Source organism: Mus caroli, unplaced genomic scaffold (genome assembly GCF_978045245.1).
Source record: "Mus caroli unplaced genomic scaffold, Mus_caroli_1 scaffold_3, whole genome shotgun sequence".
Taxonomy (NCBI): Eukaryota; Metazoa; Chordata; class Mammalia; order Rodentia; family Muridae; genus Mus; species Mus caroli.
This window is the reverse complement of record NW_028227258.1, coordinates 127,612,840-127,638,867: the sequence shown is the minus strand read 5'-3', so window position 1 is coordinate 127,638,867 and position 26,028 is coordinate 127,612,840. Positions and strand designations below refer to the sequence as shown.

Genomic DNA, 26,028 nt, shown 5'->3' with positions numbered 1-26,028 from the left:
AGCACCCACTATAGTCCTTAGCGCGCCCACATGAGGCCAGCTCCCCTGCCCTTCCTAAGCCTTCCTGTGAAAATCACACAGGGGCTTTGGCTCATGCTCTCACCATGTCCTCTCCTGAGGGTCCCTGGTCTCCCCAGCACTGTTTCTAGGGGTCCATGTGACCCCCTCCATCTTCATGCTGACCATGTCTGTTTGTACTTTAGCAAACAGTTAAGAAGAAACCTCGGTGCAGTTTTGCATCTATAATCATCTTGTTCTCACACTTGCTTGTATCTATTTTGTTATTTATCTTAATTGTCACATAATAACCGTACATATTTACGGGACATGGAGTGATAATCCCATATATACTGTAATTCATCATGGTGAGCCTCAGTAATTAGCATTTTCTCTTTAACATTCATCACTTTCTACGTCCAGAAGCTTCCAACTCCTATAAAACATACACTAGGGGCTGGGAAGTGCTTGCTCTATAAGCAGGAGAACTTAGGTTTGGTTCAGCAGCACCCACAACAAAACCAGGTATTGTGGCACATGTCCTTAAACAAAGCACTGTGGGGAGAGGGAGAGGAGAAAGTCAGTTCCTGGGATGAGGGACATTGCATTAGTCAGCCAGCCTTGCTAAAATGGTGAGGTTCAATGATGGAAAGAGACCCTGCTGAGAGAGAGGAAGAGAGAGAGAGAGGGAGAGGGAGACACACAGACAAACAGACAGACACACAGAGACAGAGAGAGACACACACAGCGAGACAGAGAAAGATAGAGACAGAATGACAGAGAGACACAGACACAGACAGAGATAGAGTCAGAGATACAGAGAGATGCAGACACAGACAGACAGAGAGACATAGAGAGAAGAGAAACACACACACAAAAACAGAGGGGGGAGTGCACAGTTCAGCCTCTGGCCTCCACAGATGCCTGAAGGGTCAAGTACAACACACACACAAACACAATTATAAATGATTATCAAATTTTTAAAACATCACAGTTTCCAGAGACTAACCCACCCGGGGATCCACCCCATAATCAGCCACCAAACGCAGACACTATTGCATATGCCAGCAAGATTTTGCTGAAAGGACCCTGTTATAGCTGTCTCTTATGAGGCTATGCCAGTGCCTGGCAAATACAGAAGTGGATGCTCACAGTCAGCTATTGGATGGAACACAGGGCCCCCAGTGGAGGAGCTAGAGAAAGTACCCAAGGAGCTAAAGGGATCTGCAACCCTATAGGTGGGTGGAACAACATTATGAACTAACCAGTACCCCGGAGCTCTTGTCTCTAGCTGCATATGTATCAAAAGATGGCCTAGTTGGCCATCACTGGAAAGAGAGGCCCATTGGACTTGCAAACTTTATATGCCCCAGTACAGGGGAATGCCAGGGCCAAGAAGTGGGAGTGGGTGGGTAGAGGAGCAGGGTGGGGGGAGGGGGAGGGCATAGGGGACTTTTGGGATAGCATTTGAAATGTAAATGAAGAAAATATCTAATAAAAAATTGAAAAAAAAAACATTGCAGTTGACTGCCAGTGAAATAAGGTGGCACATCTTTATCACCTTAACATCTTTGAGCAGTTTGAATAGCCAATGAGCTCCTTTCCTTCTCGTTCTTAGAAATAACCTGCTCACCTACAGCATCCCAGTGCCACATGGGCAGGAAGCATACACTCCAGCCTCCTGCCAGCCTTATAGGCTTAGCTGAAGTGCATCCATTTCTGAAAGACCTGCCCTTGACCGGGCAATCCAAGTCTCAATGGTGAGAGTGGTGGTCCAGGCCTCTGTTCCACCACAGTGGTCCCTGGGCAGTCTGTAAGGAATACAGAATAACATACTGAGTCTGAAAGTGTGTTGAGAAGACCCTATGGGACTTGTATGCCTGACCCGGGTGGTCCCAAACTTTGAACAACACTTCTCTTTAGTAGCGATGAACATTTTCTGAAAAGGATCAAACAGTAAATACTTTTGAGTTTGTTGAACTTATGGTTTTTGCTATAACAACTCAGCAGCCACAGGTAACACAGAAAGAAACCAGACACCAGTCAGCTCTGAAATATTTACATGCCATATATGCCTATATGCTTGCTGTATGTTATGATTTGAAGATGAGCCAGCAGGCATATTGTCCTGGTTAGGAGTTTATTGCTATTGCTGTGATGAAACATCATGACTGAAAAGCAAGTGAGGAAGGAAAGGGATTATTCAGCTTACACTTTCATAGTACTTTTCACCATTGAAGGAAGTTAGGGCAGGATCTCAAAACAGGGAAGGACCCTGAAGACAAGAGTCGATGCAGAGGCCATGGAGGGATGCTTTTTACTGACTTGCTTCCCATGGCTTGCTCAGCCTGCTTTCTTATAGAACTCAGGGCCACCAGCCCACAATGGCACCACCCACAATGGTCTGGACCCTCTCCCACAATAACTAATTAAGAAGGTACCTTACAGCCGGATCTTACAGAGGCATTTTCTTAACTTGTGTTCCTTCCTTTCAAATAACTCTAGTTGTGTGTCAAGTTGACATAAGACTAGTCATCACACACACATTTCCTAAACCTCAGGGAATGCTAGCTTTACTACTTGCTGTACGTGTGCTACTGAGACTGAACTGCTATCTCTATCCTTCATTCATCTGTCCATCCATCCATCCAGCCATCCATCCATCCATCCTTGCATCCATTCATCTATCCACCCATTTAGCTACCTACATCTATCTCTCTATCTACTTATCATCTATCTATCTCCTTTTATTTTTAGACAAAGTCTCACTAAGAGACCTTGCTCAGGCTGGCATTGTTGTAATCTTCCTGCCTCAGTCTACCAAGTTGCTAGGTTGCAGGCCCCGACATCAAACTTGGCAGTTTCTTTAACACTGGCATGAAAACTATGGGGCACTAGGCTTTTAACAGGATGGTCACTTTAGTTCCTTGGGTGGTTAACATGTATGTAAACATACTAAATACATGCTAAACAGGCAGGATGAGCTTGCCTTTCTTCCGCTGTGCTTTGTTGCTGTCATTTGGTAGTTAGCTCAATTCCACCCATATATATGAAGGCACTAAACATTTCTCTCAGCAAATCTTGACTATCACCCAGAACTTCCCAGAACTTTTCTTCAGGAGATTAATGGAAGGTCAGGAGGTTCTCTCTAGCTTCTACTGCACCCCACATCTCAACCTTGTACCCCCAGAAGCCTCCCAGTGGCTCCTTGGGGTGTCATTACTGTGAGGTCTCTCATCTTGATTTTTTTTTTCATTCAGGGATAAATGAACATAATGTTGCTTTAATTTTTGTCTCTGGTTGTACTCTGAGGAAGAAAAAGGGCAAGTGGTTGGTAACTGCCTATGTGAAACAGAAACTTGAGGCAACCTGAATATTGTGTACAATGGCTGCATGACTAAGTTGTTACTTGGCACTGCCTGTGGCAGGTACCATCAAGGTGCCCACTGTCTCATTTCCACATGGTGTATGTTGGCAATGTCCCCACTCACTCAGAAGAAAGCAAAAGCTCTGGCCGATTAAGAAGGGCTTCCGGCTCACATGGAGTTCTTTAGGATCCCAATCTTAACTTCTCTAGACATATCACAAACATGCAAAGCCCTCTAGACATATCACAAACATGCAAAGCTACCACAGTGAAGGCAGTGTCCTCTGCTATTACTACAATCTAAACAGAAAGACCTGGGGCAGAGCTCAGTTAATCACCAGACACAGAGATCTAGGCCCCATGCCCACAGCACATAAACTGAGCCAAGTGGCACATGCATCTAACCCCAGCACCTGGAAGTTACAGACCTGAGGAACAGGAAGCCAAGGTCATCCCGGCTACATAGTGAATTTAAGGCAAGCCTGGGCTACATGAGACCCTGATATCACACACACAGACACACATTTTAAGACAAAATGTGTTCCTTCCATCACTCACCCTCTACTTGCCAACTTGCACAGCTTGGTTCTTGGTCAATAGTCACTGAAGCAGGTTAGCCCCCTCCTGCCTATCCTGAACAACTCCCAGAAAACACACCAGGTGGCGAAAACTTTGTATGCCTAGCTCAAGAGAATGGTCCTTTCAACTCTGGACTCTCACTCTGATGTTTCCAGAATAAACTTAAACATTAAAACTAGGTGGTTACCATACTGTCTACATTAGTTTAACCTGTGGTTCTTTTTTTTTTTTAAGTGAACTTTCTTTGTAATTATTGTATATTTGTGTAAGTGGATGTAATGAGTATAGGCACACACATGTATATCTACACACACACACACATTGCTAGCAGGTGAACATCAATTAAGCCAAGTGTCAGTTGTTTCCTTATTGTTCTTGTTTCTGTTTAGTTGGGTTGTTGTTTTTTGTTTGTTTGTTTTTTCTCTCCCACACCCCATGGGTTTAAACCCCTACAGGTCATCCTGTCAAAATACAATGTTAGCTCTGAAATAAAATAAGAAAACAGGAAAAAAAAACCCACAAACACACACAATCCATTAGAACTCCCTGACAGTGTTGGCAGATTAAAAAAAAAAAAATACTGTGTCTCAGACAGAAATATCAATAACTTTAACGTGTGCGATTTGTTAACGAGGAAGAAAACAAGCAAACTTGCTCTCCGATGACTGTCACTAATATTTATTCGTCCAGTGACTGTTAATCAAACCAAGTTTACAGTCCCGTACAGCACCTGTCACAGGTGCTGATCGCTAATCAGAGATTGCAGCAGTTTATTCTACTGCTGACAACTCGCAATTTTCCACTGAATCAGCTATTTTGTCAGGTGGGAATTATGGCATACCACATGTGACAAAACACATCACCCTTTCCCCCCTTTTTTTTTCCTGGGTTTTTTTTTTTTGCATTTTTTCAGGCTTCTCTCTCCTGCTTTCTCCCCCTTTTTAGACAAACAATATCTGGGAACTCAGAAGTAATAAGGCGGAATGCATAATTAATTACCCAGCTTGCTCTAATTAGGGATGAATAAGTTGTGTCCCTCTCACAATCACAAATGTGGTGATGGGTAACACCAGTTTATGCTGTATTAACAGCAAATATGCAATCCTTCTGAGAGCACTTTTGTTGATGAATTTGATGAATGTGACAATAATTAGTGCAGACAGATGAGAGCTAAATTACTACTGACAATGTAATGCTATCCTGCTCGAGGGCCTGGGAACGAACGTGGCAGGGACCTGGGCCTCCGTTCTAATTAATAGTCTTTTTTGTCCTTTTTTTTTTTTTCTGTTTTTTTTTTTTTACCCCTACTGGCAAAAAAATAGGGAGGGGGGTGCTACCGGTAATTGTTTTCCTCAAAGGCTGCAGGGAGTTATCAGGGTAATAAAGTTAATTAGCAGAACAAACATCTTTTCACTGCCTTACCAGTCTGAGAAAAAGAGGGTAATTCAAGCTGCAGGAAGATATGACGATGGCTGGTGTGATAATAAAGGAAATTTTAAACAGGAGACCTGCAGAGGGGAAGAAAGTTTCCCTGATTTTGATGCAGCCAAAAGAATTAGATGCCCCCTTCCAGGTCTCAAAGTTGCTTGTATAGAAAGCTTCATGGCTATGATTTTGAGTTTTAGAAATAATGTTGATATGCAATACCCCTTATAAGTGGTAACTTCACCTTCATTTAAATGGCCATTTGCTAACGTCTCAAGCAGAGACAAGAGAACCTGGGCATTCGCCGAGGAGAACATAGGCTGTGGAGTTTGTCCTGTAGAAATGTTATACTGTCTGAATATTTAGAGAGAAGTAAGAAATTGCTAAGCGATTTCCATTAAATAGCGCTTGTCAATCCTTGCGTATAAATTAAGTTTAATCTGAGGACTGGAGACACAGCTCATTTGGGGGAGTGCTTTTGTAGCATGCATGAAGCCTGGTTTTGATCCCCAGCTCAGCATAAGATGGAGCCCTGCAGCAAAGTCATCCCAGCAGTTGGGAAGTAGAGGCAGAAAGATCAATAACTCAAGGACACACTTTGCTATACATACTGACTTTGAGGCCAACCTGGGCTACGTGAGACACTGTCTCTGAAAAAGGAGGGCGGTAAAAATACATGCCAATTTAGTCTAGGTATATAATCTCTAAAGTTATTTTTTATTTATTCCTTTACTTGTATTTTGTCTGCATTTATGTCCGTGTACCATGTGCACACACTGCCTGAGAAAGCACTGGATTCTCTGGAACTTCATTAGCCAGTGTCACAAATGCACTGGGCCAAGTTTCTCAGGGAGAGACAGAAACAAATATACACAGAGTTTGGTGCTAGAAATTAAACCCAGATTCTCAGGAAGAGTAGCTGGTAGTCTTCACCACCAAGCCGTCTCTCCAGCCCTTCAAAAGTTATTGTTATTAAAACATTTCAGTAGTACCTTTCATGTCTAGTGCAGCACGGGATAGAGGAGCACCTGAGCCAAAGGAGACCAGTTCTGCTCACACTGACACTATAGCTTTCTTCAACCTGCCCATACACATCACATGGCTTGAGTAGATGCAAACAGCATCAGTCCATGTCCACCAGGCATCTTGTAGACTTGGCAAGATGGTTTTCTCCTTGTAAAATTTTCAAGACGTTTGCAACATCAAATGCTTGAAACAATTGCTTAGCATCAAGTAAAGTGCTCCTAGAGAGAAGCTTGAAGTTTGAATGCCATGAGAAACTGTCCTTGGTACTCTTTGCAATCCATTGTACCACAGGTTCCTCACATGTCCATGTAAGGATGCTAACTTCTTGTCATAGCAGGCGGATGTGTAGTCCATAGTTTAAAGCACAGGAGTAAGAATCGAGTTCTTCCTGTTTGAGAGCAAGCCACTAGGCCAGCTCTCCAGTAGACAGATACCAAACATCTTCAGTAGATTTCTACCTAAATGGGGCCAACCTCCTGGAGAACAGCCTTGCTTCCTGTGTCATTAAGGTGCTGTGCGAGAGGCCTTTCCTACCAGTACAGAGTGAGGGTGGACAACTGACTTTGAACCAGAAATCAGTCCAGTGAGTTCTTTCTTTGCTCAGTGGCCAACATCTCTGTCATCTCGCTGATCTGTGGTCTCCTGAGCCATCCGGTCCCAATGGTGATTGCCCTGCGGTCGCTATTGACAAAAGAAACCTTGTGGGCTTGAGAGATGGCTCATCAGTTAAGAGTGGTTGTTATTAGCGGGGTGAGGTGGTACACGCCTTTAATCTCAGAACTTGGAAGGCAGAGGCTAGTGGATGTCTGTGAGCTCGAGGCCAGCCTGGTCTACATACTGAATTCTAGTTACATCCAGAGCTAAATAGTGAGACCCTGTCTCAAAACAAACAAACAAACAAAAAAGAGCATTTACTACTCTTGTAGGGTATCTAAGTTCAGTTCCCAGCACACATACTAGATGGCTTACAACTGCCTGTAATTTTAGTTCCAGGGGATTCAACTCCTTTCTGTGGCTTTCAAGCAGAGCATGCACACATACCACACACAGACACACACACACACACACACACACACACACACACACACACACAAGTTTTAAAAGACCTTACATTCCTGCTTAGCAGAAACTGCCTCAAGAAACTGCATCCACTCAATACACCACATGTCACTAGTCAGAGGCCAGAATTGCAGGGTTGACTGGAAGTTTCCATAACAATGGCTGAAATCAAGCCTTTGGGATTTTCCTAGTTGATTTATCAGAAAAATTGTCAGGCTAACGACATCCACAAATCCACATAAATCAAGAGACTACAGATACATGTAATTCGGTCTGGTTAATTCCAGCCCATTGCACACGACATTAAAGTAGGAAAGGAGGTAGAGACACATTTGCATAGTTAGAAAACCGTGACTCTGGAACTGGGAAGACTACGGATGGGGAACATTATTGTGTAAATATTTTGGTCATTTGATTGATTCATGAAAGAACACAGCATTTGGTACAGCTTGTTCATTTAGATTCTTCTTCTAAAATGAAACTCCTCTTTGTATCTAGGAAACGGGATGGAATAACACCAGCAACAGTAAACCCATGCATAGATACTGATTTTTTAAAAAAAGATGCAATAGAACTCTCTACTTTTTCTGCAAGATTTTTTAAGCCTACAGTTACCTGATGTTCCTAAGCAGAATATCATTCAAGATGGACCAGATCCCCTTAGCTTCCAAGATCATACAGGATGGTATGGCTATCCATAAGGGTTTTTTTTTTTTCAACCTAATATTAGAAGATCATAATAAGGAATCAAGAGTAGAACAAACTTCATTAGCCAGTGTCACAAATGCACTGGGCCAAGTTTCTCAGGGAGAGACAGAAACAAATATACACAGAGATATACATTCAATCACAGTTTGAATTACTATTCTTAGCTTTTAAAAGTCCTAAACAAAAATTTTAGCAGAGTCAAACATCCTTAATATGAAAACTCCAGACCTACAAGATACCAACTGTACTGGCTGGTTTTATGTCTACTTGACACAAGCTCAAGTCATTTGGGAAGAGGGACTCTCAATTAAGGAAATACCACCAGAAGGTTTATAAATTAGAGATTGACGTGGGGGTGCCTAACCCACTGTGGGCAGGGCCATCCCTGGGCAGTTGATTCTGGGTGAATAAGAGAAGTATGGTAAGCAAGCCATTAGGAACAAGCCAATAAGCAGTGTCCTCCATGGCCTCTGCATCAGTTCCTGCCTCCAGGTTCCTGCCTTCAGTTCCTGCCATAACTTCCCCAGGGATGAAGATTCACCTGAAAGCAGTGAGATAAAGTACCCCCCCCCTTCCCAAGTTGCTTTTGTTCATTGTGTTTTACCACAGCAATCAAAACCTTTTTTCCCATCAGTTTATAATAGTTATTTTGCTGCTATGTGAGCTAATAAATGCTTAGTTGTGTATTTATATAAATACGCATATGTGTGTGCGTGCATGCGTGCATGTGTGCACCTGAGTATGGAGTCCAACATCAACCTCAGGAGCTGTCATCTTATTTGAACCATGTTTGTAATTGGCCTGGAGCTCCCTGGTTAGGCGAGGCTACATGGCCTGGAAGTCCTAGGCATATACCTGAGTCTGCCTCCCTAGCCCAGATTACAAGTGCGCTCCACTAGGCCTGGCTTTTTAAACCTGGGCTTTGGGATCCAACTCAGATCCAAGGGAAGCATTTTTACATCCTGACCTGACTTCCTAGGCCAGTGAGCTAATAAAATTTAATGAGTTCAGTTATCAAAAGAAAAAGCCTATGAAAAATCTAATATAAAATTAATTAATTTTTTTTCCCTAGAAATGAACTGGAGTTTTTTGAGAGTCCTTTGAGGCCTGCTTGGATATTTCCATCCCTTCCTCCCAAGCCACCACCTCCTTCGGTGGAATAGAAGGTATTTCTTACACTTGATTTTAGCCGAAAGGCAGGAAGTGACAAAGGATTTCCTTGTGGAAAGGGATGTGGTGGTCAACCTAGATGCTCTCCAAGGACGACTGTGAATCTGCACTTGCCTGGGAACTCTGACATGCCGGAAGCTAGTAGGAGATCTGGTATTCGGAAACTCAAGAGGTTTCCCTCACTGGATGGAGACCAAAAGTATGCCTTTGTGTAAATAATTGCATCCAATATTAGCCAGTTTGCAAGTCAAAAGGGCTCAGCGAATGTGACTCTGAGTCAAGGCCTTGCCTGGCACCAAGCAGGGCTCAAGTTTTTTGTCTTTCATCTTAGAAAATGTCATTACATTTTTTATTGATTAATTTGTAGCAGGTAGGTCACCCATGCCACAGTGAGTATATGGAGGCCAGAGGATAATCTGAGGAAGTCGACTCCCTACTTCCACCATGTGGGTAGTGGGTATCGAACTTAGGCCCTTGCCAGCTAAGCCATTTCACACCCCCTTTATCTTTTCTCCTGAGTCATTGTCCCCAAGCCTGACAGATTCTCAGTCCTTGAGGGCTCTGGGCTATTCTTGCTTATTTGAGGAGTATTACATGCATAGCTAGTTATCATGAACGGGAAAACAAGCCTTTTTCAGACTCCACATTACACAGTTGCTTGACTGTTGTCTGTCATAGGAATTCTCTTTCGCTCTGTGAGATCACTAGGCACTAATGACAAGAGACTGTGCAAAAAACTGTTTGTACACAAGGTGGTGATGTTAGCAGCTGCTGTACTTTTATCCTGCTTAAGAACATAAGAAACAACAACAGTCTGTCTCTCTGAGTAATTGCCAAAGGGAACATTCAGTCATTTGTGTGACAGCCAGTCAGCACGTGTCAGAGTTGCAGAAGGGAAAGAAGGGATCACAGGCAGGAGATGAAGCCCAAAGGGCAAATGAATTCTTGCCTAGAGTCAGCACTTTGGGAGCTTGGCCTCTTACCCACAAAATGTGGAAGCCCACAGGTCCTGGTTCTAAATGCAAGCTGATAACTGAAATACATCCATATCTAGGAAGATGTCCCTCAGAGAGCCTTCTCCTCAAAGCCTTCCCTGACTGGTCTACTGCGTCTGCTCTCCCCTTTATTCATATCGCACATGGAAATTCAACTTATACTATACTAGTATAATTCAGAACTATTAAAACATCAAGGGCTTTTTTTTTCTTTTCTTTTTTTTTTTCTCACAAAGTAAAGTGTTTGTCATGCAAGCCCAATGGCCCAAGTTCAATCCCTGCAACTCACTCAAAGGCTAACGGAGATGTACAACTCCACAAGCCTTGTCCTCTGATGCGCCCGCATGCACATTGTATACATCCAACATAAGGAGCGAAAAGCTTTAAAAGCTTTAAAATAAGTGTCATAATTTCACTTATTTCCTAACCAACACTGAAGTATAAACTAATATACTAAACCTAAGCCTGGTCATATTGATGATGCCGACCCAGACACAAGTAATTAAATGTATTTTATATTAGATATCAAAATTTGCCCATTTGGTAGGAACATATATCTTTTCATGTGTCTCTTCTGGAAGGTGGATGAATGTGACTTTAGGGAACAGGGTCTGGTGGACAGGAGGCAGACAGCCTGTGTGCTGTGAACCCAAACTTACAGACTTTGTTTTCAGCTTTAAGGTTCCCTCTCCGTGGTGAAAGAGTAGCAGTTGTTATTTGGAAGCTAAAAGGAGAAATAACTGTTGGTACCCGGAAGACTGAGTCTGAAACTTCTGTACAAAGAAAAGTAGCAAGCAGTATCCAGTGCCGTCTGTAAACTGTGGCCCTGGCTTCTTGCCCCCGGCTCTGCTCTGAGGTGTTGATTGGCTTGGGCATGCTGTCAGCCACCTCTCACCTGGGAGAAGTGATATCTTATCAAAGCCTAGACAGCTCCCCTTCACCACAGACAGATAACAGGGCCTTTCAATTTATCATACGGAAGTCTAAAAGAACCATGGGAACGACTGGTCAGCCGACAGCTTGACAGACAGCTTGACAGCCCTTAGAGCATCATGGGAAATGGTTGTCAGTTAATTTTCAGAGCAACCAGAGAGATAACCTTCAGAATGGGGAGGAAAACAAAAATCTGAATATTTGTATATGATCCAGCAGCAGGCAATAGTGTTCACTGCTGATAATTGTGTGATCCAGACAGTTGGAAACAGAGTTATCAAATCTCAGAGGTTCCCAGGAGGCAGGAGCACCCTCATCTCTGTGGTAGCCCCTTACCTCCTTGTCTAACATCATTAGAAACATACATACAGAATATGGGCTCATGACACAGTCTGAGTATGCAACGGACTACTGAGTCTGCCCTGGGTTTAGTCAGCTGTCCTTTGGAAAGCACTGCCTATGTGTCATTACCAAAACATAGTTTGCTTATTAACAGCTCTGAGCAAAAAGCCACTTCATACAGTGTCACACAAATCCCGTTTTGTGCTCTGGGTTAACTTGGCCCTGGAAGGTCGCAGTCACCTTCATGGGAGAAAGCAAGTCAAAGAGAGCAGGTGAAGACAGCATCTGAGTCTAGAGTTACCTGGGCATTCATGCATCAACCAGCACTGCGTGCTAACTGCACCTAAGCATCTCTGCTGGAGGCGTGAAGGAGGAGGAAGGGGAGGAAGGGAGGAGGAGAAGCAGGGGAAGGTGTAGGAGGAGGAGAGGGAGGGGGAGGAGGAGAGGGAAGAGTTCAATAGGAGGAAGGGAAGAAGAAAGCCCAGGTTTGAACTTGCCTATGGTTGAGAGCCAGAGAAGTCAATTCAGTGAGAGTTCGGTGAAGAGGTCAGGCCGGGCCAAAGCTTCCGGCTGCTGAGGTGAGGTCTGAACTCAGCGGTCGACCGATCTCCTGCTTGTGCCCTCACATGTGTACTACATGTGCCCCAGCTCGAAGAGACGTAGCCTGACAAAGAAAAAGTAAGCACTGTGTATTTACACATTTGCCAAGAGCCACCTAAAGTCACAGCGTGATTTCAGAAACAGTACAGAGGCGAAAGTATGCAGGTGGCATCCCCACAATCGGAGGGGCCCTGACATCACCTTAGGCCCTTAGATAGATGAGTTACTTGTTTTCAAAGCAAACACTCAAACTCCTTTCATTTACGATAGTACCTATCATCCTGAAAATTCAAAAGAATAATACAAAGACCCCTGCTGTCAGTTAACAGTTCGCTGCATTTGCGGTCATTATGCCTGTTTCTCCACCACATGTATATAAAAACACTATATTTTAAGTCATATTAATAGTGAGAAATGAGGTGGGACCTGTGTCTGGCTTGTGTTCGTACTCCTCCGAGAAGCCCAGTGATGCCTTTGTATATTAAACATGAAGGGCAATGGATGAGGCCGAGTGTAAACCTCATCTCTGACTTTTAATTTTTGGTATGTGTGTAAGTTGACACATATCATCTTTCCAAAACATGTCCTACAGCTTATAAAGTGTTCATCTTGGGGCTGACAAGGTAGCTCAGCAGGTAAAGGCCCCTGAGGACAAGCCCGATGACCAGAATAATTCCCAGAATCCACATGACGGAAGGAAAGAACCAACTTCCACTGCCCTCTTTCTTAAACACACACTCTGGCACTAAAGCATGCCGCCCGCCGCCACATGCACAAATAATAAATAAATAAATAAATAAATAAATAAATGCTTTTTAGAAATGGATATGAAGCATGCATGAGTGTAGTAGTGCATCGTTTTAATCCCAACACTTAGGAAGCAGAGATCTCTGAGCTGGAGGCCAGCCTAGTCTATAGAGTGAGTTCCAGGACAGCCATGGTTACACAGAGAAACCCTGTCTGTTCAGCCAGTCTGTGAATAAAGAAATCATGGTGGAAACACCACATGAGGTTACAGAGATGCTTCAGGGGATGCAAGGTCTTTGTCTTGCTCCAGGACAAGCACATCAGCTCTTCACATTGGACAAGAAAAGCGAAGACCTTTCTGGAAAACACTCCAGCACCGTCGCCACCACTGGCACCAGCAGACTGAGTGACACCTTGGGAGTAGCAGTCCACTTTCATGACTCACAGTCAAACACAACCTCCCAAATTCAGACCATCCAGATGGGCTGTGAGAATGCATAGTGTCCTCCCAGGGCCGGGAGAAGCCAGTCAATGACTTAACTATTCACAATCAAAGGTTCTACGTGTAATTCTTCACAAGAAGACACAGTGTTTGAGGGGAAACGTGCACGTCCAGTGTGCAAAAGACAGACCAAAATGTCTGGGCACCGCCCAGGCAGATTTAATAGGTGGGCTGACAAAAAAAAAAAAAAAAAAAAGAAAGAAAGAAAAAAAACACATTGTACTTATTTCAAACTGGGGCAGCAAGACGTGGGAGGGAGATGCGTCATAATTGATCCATGGACCAGATCCAAATGGCCACAGAGCGGCTGAATTCTGAATCAGAGCTGTGGTTAACATGTCTTTTCCTTTCCCTGTTGAAATAAACTCATAAACGGGGAGTCCTAACAGATCCCAGATGAAGCCCCTTGTTCACCTGATACGAATTAAGTTTCATTGTTAAAGACTAATATAGTCATTCAAGCTGACTAAATTGGTAAATATAAAGCTGGCACTGGGTGGTTCATTATATATTTCGTAGTAACAGCAAAATGTGCTGTCTGGAAACAGGATACATCCCGGGAACTCCAGTCAAATTCACACTTTCACAGAAAGACATTTGCAAGCTAACAATCCCACAAAACCCATGAAGCTTGGGGGTGGGAGGGGGGGAGCTCCTTAGGCCCCCACACTTTCCTGACGAGGTTCAGATTTGCTGAGGGCTGAAGATGTTTTCTTCAATGCTGTAGCCATTGGTAAGGAGTCCACATTTCTGTAAATAGCCCCTCATCCATGCTCCTAGAAGCGACCCTAGTTAAACGAATTAAATCACCAGGAAAAAAAAATGAAAAACAGAAATGGGGGCTGGTTGGGAAGAGGAGAATTAGCAGAAGAGAGGTTGGAGGTGGGGGATATGGTCAAAATACATATGTACATTATGAAAAGTCACATGGAGCCCATTATTATGAATAATTAACATATACTAATAAAAAGATTTTTTTAATGCCACAGAGAATGATTAAGCATCATAAAACCATGTCATTTGTGGGCTGTTGTGCCCCACACCCTAATCTCAGCATCCCTGTGAGATTAGGCCAGGCTGATCTACATAGTAAGTTTCAGGCTCTCGGGGACTGCACAGTGAGACCCTGTCTCAAAGCAGAGAAAGGAAGTGACTTAGAAAATGTTCCGTATGCAACCTTGTTGTGTGTTTGGATATATAAAGTAAGCTGACAACTGAGCCGCTTTGTGAGACACCTGGCGTCCTATCACTGGCTAGCAGCTGCTATGTGAGCTGTGGACTGCCACAGGAACCCAAAGCACAGGACGCTGGTGGTTGTTTGGCTCTGTGTACACGTCACTTCTCAAATTTCTTCCCTTCAGGGCAACCAGCCATCTCTGTGACCCACATTAGAATGTTAGGTTTTGTTGTTGTGTTTGTTTGTTTTGCTTTTCATTTTTAATGCCTGCTCTGCCTGCCTCCTGTGAAAGTATAGATATGGTCCTTCCAGTGTGAACGCTATTCTTCTACCTTGATTTCCAGACATCTTAACCAAATTCCCTGGACTGTGGCATCTTTCAACCCTGAAACCCTTTCTCTTTCTCTTCTTTTATTGCTGTGTATGTATGTGTATACACACATATATGATGGGGGATGAACATGTCACATGTGTGGATGTCAGAGGAAACTTTTGTAGTCTCTCATTCCACCTGTATGTGGGTTTGAAGGACTGAAGTCGGGCTGGCAGGCTGGTGTGGTCAAGCGGTGAGAGCATTTGCCCACTGAGCAACCTTTCTGATTCTAAAAGCTTTTCTTTAAAGTACCCGGCTTCATAAAAACACAGTGACATTAGGTTATTTTTAGTTATTAAAAATTATGATTAGGACAGTGAAAAGTAAGTTTAAGATTTCAAAACTCAGCTGGGTGTGGTGATCTATATGGCCTTAATCCCAGGACTAGGGAGGCAGAGGCAGGGGGATCTCTGTGAGTTTGAGGCCAGCCTGATCTACAAAGTGAGTTCCAGGACAGGCAGGGATATATAATGAGACCCTGTCTCAAAAAAAAAAAAAAGATTTTGAAATTCTGCTGGGTGTACTAAATAAACCTGGGGTATTCAGGATGCTCCTTGGCTATATACAGAGATCACGGCCAGGCAATTCTACATGAGACTTTTCCTCAATTTTATTTTTAATTCAAAGTGTTCCATACTGTGCTCATTTTTAGGTCAGCTTGACACAAGCTACAGTCATCTGATAATAGGGGACATTAGTTAAGAAAACACCTATAGGACTGGTCTGTAGGCAATCCTGTGGGACATTGTCTTGATTAATGTCTGATTCAGGAGCGCCAGCCTACACTGTAGGGGATGCCACCCTTAGGCTGGCGGCCTTGGGTCTTATAAGAAAGAAGGCTAAGCAAGCCATGAAGAGCAAGCCAGTGAGCTGCTCTAGCTTCAGTTCCTGCCTCTGGGTCCCTGCCTTGAGTTCCTGTCCTGACTTCCCTCAGTGGTGGACTGTTACCTGGAAGTGTAAGGTGATATAAACCCTTTCCTCTCATACTACTTTCGGTCATGGTGTTTTAACCAAACAATAGAAACCCTGAGACACTCACTTATCATAACTGGTCTGCACCTCCCCAGAACCCAGAGGTAACATTTTGTTTAATCTTTGACATCTCTCTATTGTCTAAATAATATAAAGTAAGTCTATCAGAGAATCTACCTCTGCTCCCTCCATTATGCTTTTGAATTTTTCTCTTTTTGCAGCTAAAAAGGTTTGATTTTTTTTTCAATATGATTTTACATGGAACAAAGAAAGGGATGTGATGTGTCTTAAACATTTGCTCTTAAATTATTTAAACTGCGAATTTAGATCTCTCTGACATGCTTGTGTGAAAAGGGGTTTCTAGCGTTTCATGACATATTCAGTTATGAGTTATGATCAACCAGAGGCATGTAATAAAGTTTCTGAATTTGATATAGTGAATAATTGCAGGATTATAAAAAGTAACTTAGTCTATGAGCTAGAGAGAGGGCTCTGTGGTTAAGAGCACTCTGGCTGCTCTTGCAGAGGGCCCAGGTTTAGTTTCCAGTACCAACATCATGATTCACAATCACCTGTAACTTCATTTCCAGGGGATTTGGCACTTTCTTTGGACCTCGACAGGCATCAGGCACACAGGTTGTGCACAGACATACATGTAGGCAAAACACATGAGTGCATGACATAGAATAAATAAGTCAGTCATGACTCAGCACTCTAACAAATGCATTTTCATAAACCGCCCTTTTAAAGGATGAGAGCAATGAAGTGGGGCTCATACTGATCCTTTCCATCTTGGTGTCTTTAGCACCCCTGTTGAGACATTCTGGGGTGTAACGATATGGAAGAGGGAAGCCCTAACTGGAAGGTATGATCATTGTCCACCCAAGTGGCCATTGCATCTGCACAGCAGCAAGCGAGCAGCTCAGCTCTCTCTCTCAGTACGCCGACCTTCCATTGCTTTGGACTTTCACTGGCTTGACTTTCCACAACTTGATGGTTCAGTGAGAGACCAGTCTCCAAAACCAAAATGGATAATGACTACGGAGAACATCTGATGTCAACCTCTGGCTTTTATATACACACATTCATAAACATGCCACAGATATGTGTGTACACACATACAAGGACACACACATACATACACATTTACAGGCGCACACACAGGCACACAGGCACAAAACAATCATTTGTTCCTCCTCCTCCCGGTTTAAAAGGTTTCATTTTTCTGTTACTTGTTTTTCTCCCCATCTTCCTAGGATTATTAAAGTTCACGGAGACTTCATTACTCCAGCCATGAAATGGAGCTGGTTGTACCTGGCTCTTAGGTTTGCTGTGAAGGTCAGCCACCCTGCTGGCATCTTGAGCTGTCTCTAGCACATTCAACATGCTCCCTTGATTAGTACGAGAACACTTGCTGGTTGTTCAGGACACTTCTTTCAATGACACCGAAATGAAACCATTTTGCTGATGTGACCGTGAAGTCTCTTTCCCCTGGCTTTATTTGCTCAAAGGGACTCAAGGCAAGGAGAATCCCAAACATAAGGATAACCACGGCCAATGCTAGAAAGCAAGCGCCTGTCTTCCAAAGACAAGAAATCAGTTTTGCCTGTCTTTCTATAAAGAGCAACACAAAATCCCTTTCAAGATGTTGCCTACATTCTATGAAGCAACTGCGGGACAAATTTGGGGCTACGTTTTCCAAAACACTCACACAGGCATCTGAGAGCTTCCAAAGGTTGTTGCTGTGACTTGCAGGAAGGATGTTCTCAAAGCATGGCCACCAAACACGTGCATTCGGGGCGGGTGATTAGTGTCTTCATGGGGATTACCCCACTTAATCCTCACCACCCTGCTTGCCTAGTGTTGCCATTAGTACCTTATTAGCTTTCTCACTCTGTATGTGAGGAGCTTAGGCTAAGAATGGGTAAGCAGCCTAGCCAAGGTCACATAGTCTTCTGGGGCTATAACTCCAAACGATCTCCATGGAGCCACTCGCTCATATGGAACACAAGTTTCAAAAGTAACAGGGATGGTACGAAATTTCAGTTAGACAAGAAGAATAACTTCACCAGGGCTGTTATGTAACTTGGTGCCCATAGTTAATGGCAGTGGGCTCTGCCCTTGGGAGCTGCTGAGAACATAGTGTGTGGGTGACTACATCCATGTAGCCAGTTCACAGTGTAACACACAGCAAAGCAGAAGATGTGTGCCATGAATCTAATCTTGTCATTAAAAAATAAATTGTAATCTAAGTCTTAATATTTAGAGTCTAGGTTGAGCTTAGTGGTGTTATTTTTTAGGGTCTTTTTCTTTTTTTTATCAGGTATTTATTTCATTTACATTTCCAATGCTATCCCAAAAGTCCCCCACACGCTCCCCCACCCACTCCCCCAACCACCCACTCCCACTTCTTGGCCCTGGCGTTCCCCTGTACTGGGGCATATAAAGTTTGCACGACCAATGGGCCTCTCTTTCCACTGATGGCCAACTAGGCCATCTTCTGATACATATGCAGCTAGAGACACGAGCTCTGGGGGGTACTGGTTAGTTCATATTGTTGTTCCACCTATAGGGTTGCAGATCCCTTTAGCTCCTTGGGTACTTTCTCTAGCTCCTCCATTGGGGGCTCTGTGATCCATCTAATAGCTGACTGTGAGCATCCATTTCTGTGTTTGTTAGGCCCCGGCATAGTCTCACAAGAGACAGCTATATCTGGGTCCTTTCAGCAAAATCTTGCTAGTGTATGCAATGGTGTCAGTGTTTGGAAGCTGATTATGGGATGGATCCCCGGATATGGCAATCTCTAGATGGTCCATCCTTTCGTCTCACCTTCAAACTTTGTCTCTGTAACTCCTTCCATGGGTGTTTTGTTCTCAATTCTAAGAAGGGGCAAAGTATCCACACTTTGGTCTTCGTTCTTCTTGAGTTTCATGTGTTTAGCAAATTGCATCTTATATCTTGGGTATTCTAAGTTTCTGGGCTAATACCCACTTATCAATGAGTACATATTGTGTGAGTTCTTTTGTGATTGGGTTACCTCACTCAGGATGATGCCCTCTATTTGCCTAGGAATTTCATAAATTCATTCTTTTTAATAGCTGAGTAGTACTCCATTGTGTAAATGTGCCACACTTTCTGTTGAGGGGCATCTGGGGTCTTTCCAGCTTCTGGCTATTAAAAATAAGGCTGCTATGAACATAGTGGAGCATGTGTTCTTCTTACCGGTTGGAACATCTTCTGGATATATGCCCAGGAAATTGGACATAGTACCACCAGAGGATCCCGCAATACCTCTCCTAGTGGTGTTATTTTTAGCTTTCAGAAAACTTTTATATCCTTTAAAATTATTGATGATACCAAAGAGCTCTGGCTTATCACTCTATTATTATTCATATTTTTAGAAAGTGAAATTGAGAAACTTCAATATACTTGGCTGCTTAAAAATTACAATAGGTACCTGATTCAGTAACAAAATAACTATTCATGAGAGCTACAACCAATATTAATATTGATAATAAGATTTCCTGAGACAAGAGGCATTTTCCTGTATCTTTTTTTTTCACGATTCCATTTTTATTTGACATTTTCAAATGTGCATAAGGAAGTGAAGAGTCTCATTCTCTGGAGCTTTTGCCAATCCCAGTTGCATGAGCATCTGGAAGGGGCTATTGTCTCCAAGCTCAGGAAATGCAAGCATGAGCCTGGGAAGAGGAATCTCTCCATGGGATCAGGGCATCCCCTGACTCTACACCCCAACCTGACAGGTGGGCTTATAGATTCATTTTCAAGTGGCATTTGGAAACATAGCTATCAGTGAGCTAGCTATCAGTGAGTCCACATTGAATCACACCGGTTTCTTTGGAGTGATTTACACACTCCTGACTAGAGTGTTGTGTGGTTTTGGCTTTTGGAAAATAGAAATTTGCCCCAACTCTCCCTAACACTGATACATTTCATCATGCAATACTTAATAATCAAACCACATTGATTACAGCCACCAAGAATCTCCTCCCAAAAGCTGCTCACTGCTCAAAGATCGATAACAGCCCCTTCCAAGGACCGCCATCTGACTCCAGTATACAGAACTGCTTTGTGGATGCTTCCATTGGGTCCTACAGAATGCTGGGAGAGACATGTGCTGGGGAGATAATAAGATTAGTAACTTTCATTGTTTAATCAGTAACATTAAATGAGATTAACTTTTTATTTGGGGGTGTATAAGAAAACAATTTGAGAACATTGGTGTCCTTTGCTTAGTGATGTCCCCTGCCTTATGTCACCAGCCAATCCCAATGCAGTATAGAGCAACTGACATCTTGGTGCTGCCACAGAAATAAGATGGACTTCAGAGACCCACTAAAAAGACATCAGAGATCTGCAGAGCACACTCTCACACACAATGACCTAAAATCACGCTCTCCTTCTGCCAATCAGATATCTCCTAAGCAATTCTAGAAGAGTTGCTAAAGCCAATAGGAAGGCTGAGGGGGCACGGGGGAGGGGGGAACATCACTTTGCTCCTGAATTCATGATTCTCTTCATGCTACAAACACTGAGCAAAATTTGCATTCTTCCCATGTAACAGAACTTGCACGCTCTCCCTCAATCATCTGCCTGGATTAGCATGGGCCCTCGTCTGTGCCTGCAAATTACCATACCATCTAGAAAGGCCTTTTGCAATACCTTAAGAGGAAGGGAGAGTAAACAATCAGGTTTTCTCCATCTGTAATTCGTCGCTGTGTACACACACACTGCTCAGCAGGTAAAGTCATTTAGGTCGATAGGGTGTCTTTTACTAATCAACCCCTACATTAATTTACTAATTTATCTCTGCCTCCCAAAGTGAGAACTCTATTCAGATGTGTTGTTTGTATTTCCTCATTTGAATAGATTATGAATATATTATGATGCAATTAAATATACACAGACTGTGCACACTAGATCTTCTCCATAACTAATTCAAGAATGAAGTAATATATGTGGCTTTGAGTCCAACTGTCATGACTGACAGAAATGGGCTCTCCGTGAACCTGAGAGGAATTCCTTGAGTGTGGGCCATTGTGCACTATTTAATTTTGCAGCTTTCTTCCTAAAGTAAAATTTTAAAGTTACCCTAACTAATCCTTCTTTGAGTAAAGGTTAAGGGCTTAATCCTCTGGCTTTATAAATCCTCAGTGTCTAACAGACTACGTACTTGTTTTGCACTATTCAAATGAGCTCGTAAGGGTTCTGAGACAAGAAGGCGGGCAGCTTCCGTACAGACGCCTTGTGATCCGTGAACCTTTGTTTCTGAGTTTTTAATGCCACTGCTTTGTTTAATTCCCTTTTTTTTTTTCTGTTTGCAGTCTGCGAGTGAGACACAGTGGGGGAATTTTTACCAAATTTTATTACTTGATATCAGAATGATAAATAACTTTATCTGGGTCAAAAACATGGAACTGAAATATTGAGGATAGGGGTGAGGCTCAGAGACCGGGGTGCTTGGCCTCGGCACTCATGGGGCCGAGGTCAGATCCTTAACTTTGCAAAATAAAATTGAATTTAAAATTAAAATGACTTATTGAAGTCATTTTTCTCCCAGAGGAGAGGGGACGGGTGCATATAGCAAAGGGTTGGGGCTTCGGGGCACACCTGCTGTTTCCCACGGTGAGGGAGCCAAGACCTTCCTGCACATTGGCCTTCCAAGGAGGATGGTATTTTTCTCAGGCTCCTGGGTCTTCTCCCTTCAGGCCTTTGAGAATTCTCCAGCAAGGATGGGAACTTAGATGCATTTCCCTTCCTGTGTGTATTTAGTCTTGAGGCCTTTGCCAACTTATTACTGGAGAACTCCTCTGAAGAAAGCATTTCTTTCTTTAAAAAAAAAAAAAAAAAAAAAAAAAAAAAAGATGTATTCATTTATTATATGCAAGTACACCATAGCTGTCCTCAGACACACCAGAAGAGGGTATCATATCCCACCACAGATGGTTGTGAGCTACCATGTGGCTGCTGGGACCTGATCTCAAGACCTTCGGAAGAGCAGTCAGTGCTCCCAACCACTGAACCAACTCTCCAGCCCTGGAGAAAGCATTTCAAGTAAGGATAAATTGCTAGGAAGAGCCAAATGAAAGTTCACTAGACGATGATTTTTACAAATAACTTGATGGGTACTCTGTCTTCTGAGAAGTCAGCACCATGACATCTCTTTAAAGGAACTGTTCCAAAAACATTAAGATGCCTGCTATTCCTGAACAGTAGCTTTGGGGCTTTTTATTTGCTTGAGAGATGCTATAAAACTGTAGCTATGTGCCACCCACTTAGAGGAATCCAGTGAGTTCTGCAGTTCCACTAGGTGCCTGACTGAAGTCGGCGCTGCCATGAAACTGGACATTCATCAGAAACAAGAATTGTTGTAATGGCTTCTAGGAATGAAGTGGTTGGGTAAAACAGAAGTTGGAGTCTAGGAGAGTAAAAGCCTGAAGGACTGAGCTCTCCAGTAATCATGCCCTCAAGCATTTACTGACTCTGACCTGGCCTTTCTTTCTGAGGATAACAATGTCTTCTGTGGATTACCTGTAACTGTGGGCTCCGTCCACTGCAATTGGTCTCATTTCAGGATGAGAGTAAGGTTTGTATGAGAACAGCAAGATGATGATGTAATCGTCCTCCAGGAGCTAGTCAGAAACCTCCAGTGACCCTGTGTTCTGAAATAGGAGTCCTGCCCGGCCTCACTCTTCTGTCAGAGCAACTGTGAAAATATGATAAAATAGACGCTGTTACTAGAGCTCATGGGAAATTGGTGGCATTTTATTTAAATGTCACTCTTTTCTCCCAGTCGGCTATTTGTTGTTGTTGTTTTTATTGTTTGTTTGTTTGTTTGTTTTTTTCCTGCATGATCTAATCCCGTGGCATTTTAATAGAATCCCGGGCCTTCAGAAAATCTTAATGTAATTTGTATTACTGACCTGGGAATACAGGAGCATCATTAGCAGACAGTAAGCAATGTCTGAGTGAAGTTGTATTACTTATCACGAAGGTTTCACCACCATCTCCAGGCAGGTTAGCCAATTGTGCTAAAAGTGGTCTGTCCAGTGGCTTGGAGATTATGGTATTTTTCCTGAGCTTCTAGGCATCGTGAAGTGCATAGCCACACGGTTTCTTTTCTATTTAAGTAAGGAATGTCCTCCTTTCTCTCAGTGGCAGGGAAGGTTAATCCCACAGCACAAAGCTGAGACCGGCGAAGCTGTGTCTAACATCATGACTATAGTCTAGTGGCTGCTTTCCAGAAGGATTTGCTGGCAAGAAATGATTGATCAAGACGTGGCAGTGTGCACCCTGCACTCAGGAGGCAGAAGCAGGAGGAACAGCCTGTGCCACAGCATGAAAGAAACAGACCCTAGCAGTGTGCACCATCGGCTTCTGATGGGCACTTAGGAGGCAGCAGGGATGGATGGATGGATGGATGGATGGATGGATGGATGGATGGATGGATGGGTGGATGAGAGGAGGCATGGCCAGGGAGGTAGCTTACATGTGTACATGTAGCATGTTCTTTTCCTGATGAGACCAGAGCCTTTAATTTCTTCCTATCTGTCATGCTAAGCACTTACCCAGAAATCTATCTGGTGCTGTATCTTTATGAACGGCTCCCTGGGGTCCTCAAGAACTACACAAGGGTCACACTGTAGGCCTCAACATCTTGCCAGCTTTAGTTAATGGTGCTTACATTTCTTCCCTCAAGAGCTATCCTGGACTGCTCAAATGAGACGACAGAGTCTCATTGCATTCTGCCGGTGTAGCTGGGTTGGGGGTGGGGGTGTTACTGTTGTCCGTTTGTTTTGTTACTAAGCTAAGATAAATGTTTCCATATTCTATTTTGAAAAGTGAGGAACAAATGTATTGGTTTTCATGATTCTTATATTTCATTGTTTTCCACTGTACCTTCTGTGGGGGTACAACACGCAGCACACTGAGACTGTAGGGAGGGAGAGCAGGAATGCAAAAGTCAGTTCTCTCCTCCCACTATGTGGGACCCAAGGATGAAACTCAGGTCGTTGGGCTTGGCAGCAGGTGCCTTATTCACTGAGCCATCTCATCAGCCCTGTTACTCTTATTTTAAACTGACACACAAAGTAATAAATATTACACATGTTGGTGGGCACCATGCGTTGTTGTGATACATGCATGCACCCAACAGTTAAGTTAAATCGGTTACACGTTATCATCTCCTTGTGATGAAAACTTCCAGGATCCATTATTCTGCCTTTTGAATGAACAGTACATTCTTGTTAGCTACTGAGAATAGCACACCAGAACCTTGTGCTCCTGTCCAACTTTAATCCAGTACACGTTAAGGACTCTTCCCCTGCTACGGTAGATCAAATGAGAATAGACTCCCATGAGCTCACGTGTTTGAATAATTAGCCCCTAGTTGGAGAAACTGTTTGGAAAGAATTAGGAGGTGTGGTCTTGTTGGAGAAGGTATGTCACTGGGGATGGGCTTTGAGGTATCAGAAGCTCACACTATTCCCAGTTAGCTCTCTCTGTATTTCCTATTTGCTGATCAAGATGTATACTCTCTGCTGCTCCTGTCTGTGACCAAACTCCTGGCCATGACGATGATGGACTCACACCCTGAAATTGTAGTCCCCAACAAATTCTTTCCCTCTAAGCTGCCTTTGTGGTGATGTCTTATCTGGCAGCTGTCAAGTGACTAAGACATCCTCTATCCTCCAGCCCAACCCAGCCTCTGGTAACCACCGTGTTATGATCAGTATCCATGACTCAGCATTTTCTTCAGATTCCACACAGAAGTGACTCATATCAACTGTCTTTCCGTGCCTGGCTACTTGACCTCCGCGGAGGCCACAAATGCCTGGCCTTCATTTTTATGGCTGAGTAGCATTCCACATGGCTATCCACCACATTTTCTTCTTCTCTTACTTTGTGGCCGTTTGTGCTGTGGTGGCCCGAGCTGCAGAGAACGTGGGGTACACATTGACTGCCTTTCTCTTCTCTTTAACTTCTTGGAGAGTCAGCAGCTGCATTAATTTGCATTCTCACCAAAGGCATACCCTTCCTCATCATTTCTTAGCTTCAGCTTTTTTTGATGATAGCCAGCTTGCTTGCTCTACATAGTGAGTTCCAGGCCAGCCAGGGCTGCATAGTGAAACCTTTTCTCATAAATGAACAAACAAATTTCTATGGGCAGTATAGCTAGATAACAGGAATGATTCCTCCAACCCATGAAAATGGTATAACTTTCTACTTTTTGTATCATTCTCCATATCTCTCATTAATGTTTTATAATCTTTAGAGTCCTTATGCCTCCAGTTGAATTCATTCCTAGATTGGTTAGTTGGTTGGTTGGATTTCTGTAGCTATTAGGAGGTACCTTTCTTAGTTTCTATTCTAGATCATTCACACTGGAGTCTTGCACCTGCACTAGCGTGTATATGTTAGTTTTACATCCTACGACTTTGCTGAATTCATGTAGTAATTCTGTTTACTTGCTTATTTTTCTTGGGGAAGTCTTGGGGGCCGTAACAAACAGGTCTTGTCCTCTGCAAACAGCAGTAAATGGGCTTGCTTCTCTGTTCTGCTTTTTCCTCCACTCCACCTCCTTGGTTGTTCTTGGAGGGGCTCTCAGAATACCCTGAGGAATTGATTTTTTTTTAAAGCAATTTAGCTCATATAGTAAGAAAGAAATTTAGGGATGGTTTACAAAAACCAATGTTTTATTGTACAAAAATTCCATAAGCACTTAATTCTTTTTAAAAGAATATCTAAAACTGAGTGGTTATCACCACAGATGATCAGTGTCCCTCTGACACATTCTCCACAAAATGAAAATGGCAGCTAGCTCTTCGTTATGTTCCTCACACCTGATACCAATCGTTCCAAATTAGTCAGTGTCAGGTTGGTCATCTGGGCTAATGTGTATCAACATGAGTTATGGTCTCTTTCTCCAAACAATGGAATTTAAAAAATTCTTTTATTTATTTACATCCCAAATGTTGTCCCCCTCCTGGTCCCCCTTCCAGAGTTCTTTCCCCCTATCCCCCTATCCCCCTCTCC

General features: G+C 43.2%; 1 long non-coding RNA gene across 16 annotated transcripts in view; it reads left to right on the top strand.

The window, feature by feature from the left end:
• The window catches only part of LOC115030650 (uncharacterized), a 614,991-nt gene that overhangs the window by 420,693 nt on the left and 168,270 nt on the right, over nucleotides 1–26,028 (top strand). For 12 of the 16 annotated variants that reach the window (XR_015046772.1, XR_015046780.1, XR_015046769.1 and 9 more), the window contains one exon: nucleotides 9,234–9,327. The exons of the other annotated variants lie outside the window; for them this stretch is intronic. This is a non-coding gene — a long non-coding RNA (uncharacterized LOC115030650). The remainder of the gene's footprint in view (nucleotides 1–9,233; nucleotides 9,328–26,028) is intronic. 16 annotated transcript variants of the gene reach the window in all.